Consider the following 6,579-nt stretch of genomic DNA (forward strand, 5'->3'; position numbering starts at 1 on the left):
GCAAAATGACTTGACAGTGATAGCTATGAGATCTTCTTTGAATACCTTATAAAGCATTTTACAAATAAAATATTTTAATATTATTGTTTTGTATCACATGCTATGATTTTCCAACAAAAGGAGGTCTATGAACTCATGAACTTACATAAGTGCTGTGAATCTGCAAACACCCCTGATCAATCTACATTAAAACCGAAACTGAATAGACAAAAAGCAGTTCAATCAAATCTAAGGGGAAAGGAAGTCTCTGTTACACAACTCAAATATCACATGTTACATAAATGCATCAAGAACTGTTTTGAAGGCATCCCTGTTTTTTTTTTTTTTTTTCAGGAACACTGCATAATTGATGACACAATATCTTGGATCATATTGCCAAGAACTTCAGCTTATGATCTATATGCTCCCTGGGGGAAGATTTTGTTGTCTCCCACCACCTGGCTTTTGTTCTCAATTTACAGCATGTCAATGCTCCCAAGAATAACATAAAAACAAAACAAATGCCAGGAAAATGAATGATGATCCCAAATCAGTTTCAATCATCTCCTATAAAGACTTTAGATTAGTACTCCTTCACAACACTCTTAGTTCCTGTATCTGTTCTCACAGTGCAACCTAAATGTCTGCAGATCACTTACACAACTTGAGAGAGGCTCAAAACAATACCCTGGCACTCAGTGTCGGTTAGCTTTCCTTCCTTTACATGCTGAGTAACCAGAAGCACTTCTCAGAGCGGGTGTAACTTCAATGATATTGGCTGAGTTTGTGACTCAAAGTGCAAAGAGAAAAATGTCATCGACAAAGAGGCCAAGTCATAATGAGCTGAAAACCAGCAAGTACTTCAGGCTGGAAGAAGTTCTGTCAGAAATATCCAGCAGATTCGCGGAAAGCTGAAGGAGAACAATAGGCTCAGAGAATGGGAAGGATTCGGGGAAAGCTTGGAGGAAGTTTATATTTCAGCTCTCAAATGAGTTACCACAAACGAGGGTTTGCATTTACCATAAATGCAAACTACCCTAAAACCGCAAAAGTTGCACTGGTGTCCAAACATGGAGGTCAATAGGCTGTGGTCTAAGAGGCATATAGGTTAGATGCATTAAAGTGAAAGTTCATTTCTATAGAAAACAACTTCCTGTTTTTTGAAACAACTTTCTGGTCAACCTCTTTGGCAAAATTGGCTACGCTAGGATTTTGTGAGAATTTAGACTCCAACAGTCTTCAAAATAAAAGTTTTTTATTGGCAATGACGATTCCATGAAGAACTTTTAAAGGGGTAGTACACCCAAAAATGAAAATTTGCTGTAAATTTACTTTGATTTTTTTTCTTGAGTATAACAATAAAGAAGATTTTTAACTGAAACCGTGGTCCTTGGTGATTCACAAAATTCAAGTCAGCAGCTCCTGACGAAATACTGAGGTCTTAGGAAATGAAACGATCAGTCTGTTCTGAAGAAACTGAACATTATTTACAACATGGTTACCTGTAACCTATAGCCTCAGGCAAACAGGGAAATGAGATTATATTACTGATTCTTTAAAGACAGCTCATTTCAATGAACTGGCTCAATTTACTAGTTTATTTACATAATCACTAGGGCTGTGAATCTTTGGGTAGACAACGATTCGATTTGATTCATGATTCATAGGTTTTCGATTCGATTCAAGAACGATTTTTGCAAATTTAGAAGAATCTTTGGGTAGACAACGATTCGATTTGATTCATGATTCATAGGTTTTCGATTCGATTCATGCATTCTTTAAGTGCATTCACAGGTTTACTTAAATGCTTACCTTAAAATTCTTTAAATGCTTAGTCAGGGGGCAAATTACACAGCAGACTTTATGTTTAGAGAACCACAGGTTAGAAAAAAAAAAAAAAAAAATGGCATTACATGGCATATGTAAAAATGCAAATTTAGAAAAAATGTGTGTTAGCCAAGATTTAAAAAAAAAAGAGCTTTAAAAGTATTATGCATAAGCTAACATTTTGTCACACCAGGGGCGTAGCCATCATTCAGAAGTGACAGAAATGTCAAATAAAATAATTTTATGTATGTATGTATTATCCTAATTATTATTATTATTTTATTTTTTCTTATCTATTACATTGAATTTGCTATAAGAAATCAAATACACCTGCTGGACAATAATCAATCATTTGTAATTATAATTTTTTTCCCCAATGGCAATATTATGATTGTTTTATATACTACAAACAATTATTTCAATTTTCTGCATAAGGTAGAAAATATACTTTATAGTTTCTGTACTTTAATAAATGATATGTCAACTAGCACTGCATCATTCATAAATGGTATTTATTTATTGTGTTTTTTTCTTAACGTTTCATCAGTTCATTCTGCTTTTTATTCAGCTTAGCTGCAGACAGCCTGGCACATCTGTGAGAGTGAGATCACTTCTCTATCTCATTTTCATAAAATAAAATGCTATAGTATTTAACTTTTCTTCTCCATTAGCGAATGATGATTCTGAAAAGAAAAAAAAACACACCCAATGTCTGTTTGCTACGCTACTTTCATGCATCAGATTATCAGATAAATCTCACGCTCTAATTCCAAGGTTGTTGTTAATGCTGCGGTTATTTTAACAGTTTCCTTCATACATTGAGCCATTGAAAAACTACAGAAAAGTAAAACTACTTCACTTTAGCACTTTAGCCACGAGTCCTAAGGAGAGATCACACATAAGCTGCTCAGAAAATGTGTCAGTGAGACGAACGGAGCGCGAGCGCAATCCTCTGACAGTCTCGGGCGGTAAACTGTGAAACGCATGAAGGAAGGATGCAAGGTCTCCATTAATTTGTGCTTGTAGTAATTAAATGTGTATATATTTTGAAAGCATTGAATCGCTATTGAAATCACGATTCATTCGATTCTTAGCATTTTAAATCGATTACGGTCCTTAATCTGCGATTCATGATTTTTAAAATCATGTTTCAAGATCGATGCATATGCATCGTCAGGGTTCGTAATCGATGGATCGAGAAAACGAGTGAATCGTTACACCCCTAATAATCACACAATAAAACATACGCATCTCGGATGGCCTGAGGCTGAGTAAATTTACAGCCAATTTTTGGGTGAACTACCCCTTTAACATGGAATCTTTCCATTGCAAAGAAGGTTCTTTTTAGTGGAAAAATTCTTTAGATTATAAAAAATTATTATTATTTTTTTTATATCTGTGCAATGAAAGATTCTTTGGGGAACCACAAATGTTTTGTTTCTATGACAACGCCCCCTTTTTTAAGAGTATCAGAGTGCTGCAGAGGTGATGTATTTTTGTACGAGTTTGCATTTTAGTACTTGCGGTTACATCATCACAAAGTCAGTGGATTTATGAATGGGTTCAAAGATCAAGATATTTTCACATTTTATTCTATGGCGTAAAATGCATAAGTAATGCCCCTTCGGGATTTTTTAAAGCTTTTACTTGTCTTGAAAAAGGCGGTTGCTAACAAGTGGCTAAATGGGACTACAGAGGTTTTTGGGGACATGAAATATCATCACACCGGACAAATAAACTAAATCAACACTACTCCGCTTTCACAGCCTCGTTGTGTTTCTAATAGGGCTCTTGCAACTATTCCAATTGAGCTGTTGGAAGCTTAACGTTGGTGCAGTTCAAAGGATGTGACACTCACAGATGAAGCCAATGTTCACTCTGAGATAAAAGGCCCAGGCCTGGCTGTGACCTTAGCCTCTTTTTCATTTCCGTGAAGACTGTAGAAGAAGCGAGCTGTGTTCTGATCTGTCGTTCTCTGTCTTTAACAATGTCTCTCACCTCCTACCTGTCTCCTACGGCACAATCATTCACAAGATACAAGTGGAAAGAGAGGCACAGCATAGTTAAGTGGCATTTCCTGCAGTTTCCGCTACTTGACACTGATTTTCTGCTATTCCGATAAATTCTGGAATTTACCGTAACACTAGCACAGGATCATATAAGAATTATATTTATTTATTTTTCATATAAGCAATATATTCTATACTTGCTAGATATAGTTACTTTTCATTATATTACATTTTACTTTACAAATTGCTTTTGTGTTTATCTTTTATTCACAAATACAAAATCTGCAACAAGTTGGAAACTATACAGCTATATTCTTGCATCATAAATTCATAAAATCACTTTTTCTGGTAAACAATGGCATACGGTTTAAAACATTACTGACTGGTTTGGAGTTTAACACATTCTCGCTGATCCTTTCAAAACTATCACTACCAAGTCATTTTTGCTATTTTGACAAAAACATGGCAGCCACTTAGATAACATTATCTTAGAGACAAATCAGCATCATTTGCAACAGCAATGTAGAAAACATCACATAAAACCAAACGATTAAAATGGCAAGGCATACAAAAATGGATTTACCAGATCAACCGGTCCAATACACACATCATTACTTAGTGTAATCAAGTAATTTCTGTAATATCTTCACCCTGATTCCAAGATCACAAACATAAGGCATATAATGTCAAAGTAGAAAGAAATAATAAACAGATGTCATAAGAAAATCCCAAAACACAAAACGTTCCTGGTAAAGCTGTGCATGGCAAAAGGAACTAAACTGAAAAATGGAAAAAGCTGGAAAAAAAAAATTAGCTAAACCTACAGTTATTGAGACTTTCATTTGGACTACACACACACACACACACACACACACACACACATATATACATACATATACATATACATATATACATACATACATACATACATACATACATACATACATATATATATATATATCATACATATATATGTAGTCCCATATATATATATATAAATAAATAAATAAATAAATCAAATAGTCATAACCTGCAATCATCTTAAGTAGCTTGCAAAACAGCAGATGGAATCTGACATCTATCTGATCAGTCAGATTTCATCATGTGACCTGTGTGTGACTTCCCAATGTGTAAATATCAGATCAAGAAAAAAGAAAAAAAAACTGTTGTGCAGCATGAACACAACCTTTGATTCTCTTTAAAGCAAGAGTGAAACAAGGTCTCCAGACAGTCTGGTGCAAAGCAAGCTCAGGACAAAAATAAGTAATATCAAGAACAGCTGACAGCTGCTGCCTGCAATTCAGTGAAACTAGCATGGGTTTCATATAAGAGTGCAAGACATGTGCAATGGGAATTAAACAATGAATCTTCAACATGGTGATCACAATAAAAGGAAAGTATTAGGACTGTGCAATATTGAAGAAAAATCCGATATGCGATAACTCATTAAATAATGCGATTTTCGATATGCGATGTGATAATGCTTAAAGTGTCACATGCTCAGATGAAACCGTTATACTCAGCTATTGCTGAGTCAGTTCTGTGAATATATATTTATATTTCTATTTATGTATGTAGCAAGAGTTCCTGTAAAACCACAACAAATTCCTTGTGTTTGCACACACTTAAGTGGTGAATAAAGCTCATTCTGATTCTAATAAGAACAACTTCTGAAAGTGAACGGTAGTGTTTTACTCTAGCATTACATAAAAATGTCATTTTAACATCAGTGTAATAATTTTAACATGAGTTTAGGAACTGAATTATAAAAAAGGAAAAATAAAACTGCTTAGTATTTACTCTATGAATTCAATATGCACTAATTCTTCTTTAAACTACAAATGTTATTTAGGTAAGAGCAGTGAGTGATTTTCTCTTTGTCTTTTGTTCATGTGCCCAAATATTGCAAGCTGCTGTAGTGATATGCATATTATGTACATTTGCGATATTTCTATAATTTCGATATATATTGCACAGCCCTAGAAAGTATGTCACAAATATATCATATAGTTTAAGAAGTGGCAAATCATGTCATATTCTGACTTTCATCTTACAAGTCAAAATGATAATGGTTGCTTGTGCAGCAAGGTGTTTTAACACTGACCTGTAAGCCTCCTTCCAAAGTTTTAAAAAATTTGCACCAAACAATAACTGATTGGTCTTAAACATCACAAAAAGTTCATTTAGGTCAACCTAAAAGAAATAGAGTAGGAGGAAATTCAAAGAAATGAATGAGAAAAATGGTCAAAAATCTTGTCCACAGTTTAACGTTTTCCATGGCAAAATAATCATATATTGTATATACCAGTACACTGTATAAAAACAAAGCAACAAATTTCGAAGAACTTGCACTGGGTCTTCATGTAGCATCCAAAAATTAGCGCAAACCAACCGAAGCTTTAAATGAGGGCAGCCAGACATCCAGGTTGATATGCTCAGTTATAAGTAGTTTAAAAGCACAAAATGGTCAGAAATTCTCAGGTTATTAACTTCTATGCAAACAATGTCTGACCCCCCTGACCTTTACTCTCATCAGCAAAGCTCAGAGAAACACAATAATCAACAGACTGGGAGAATATCCATCACATCAATTTTAAGAGAGACAGTGAGACACTTTCACATATTAACTACACTCACTAATGCCTTAAAATGCATTAAAAAATTACACAGATAAATTAATAGTATTCTCTTAAACCCTTATTATTGAACACAATGTTGCTTGCAAAATAAATGACAAGTTGACTACAACTTGCACATTTCTACA

The sequence above is a fragment of the Cyprinus carpio genome, chromosome B3 (assembly GCF_018340385.1).
Source record: "Cyprinus carpio isolate SPL01 chromosome B3, ASM1834038v1, whole genome shotgun sequence".
Classification (NCBI taxonomy): domain Eukaryota; kingdom Metazoa; phylum Chordata; class Actinopteri; order Cypriniformes; family Cyprinidae; genus Cyprinus; species Cyprinus carpio.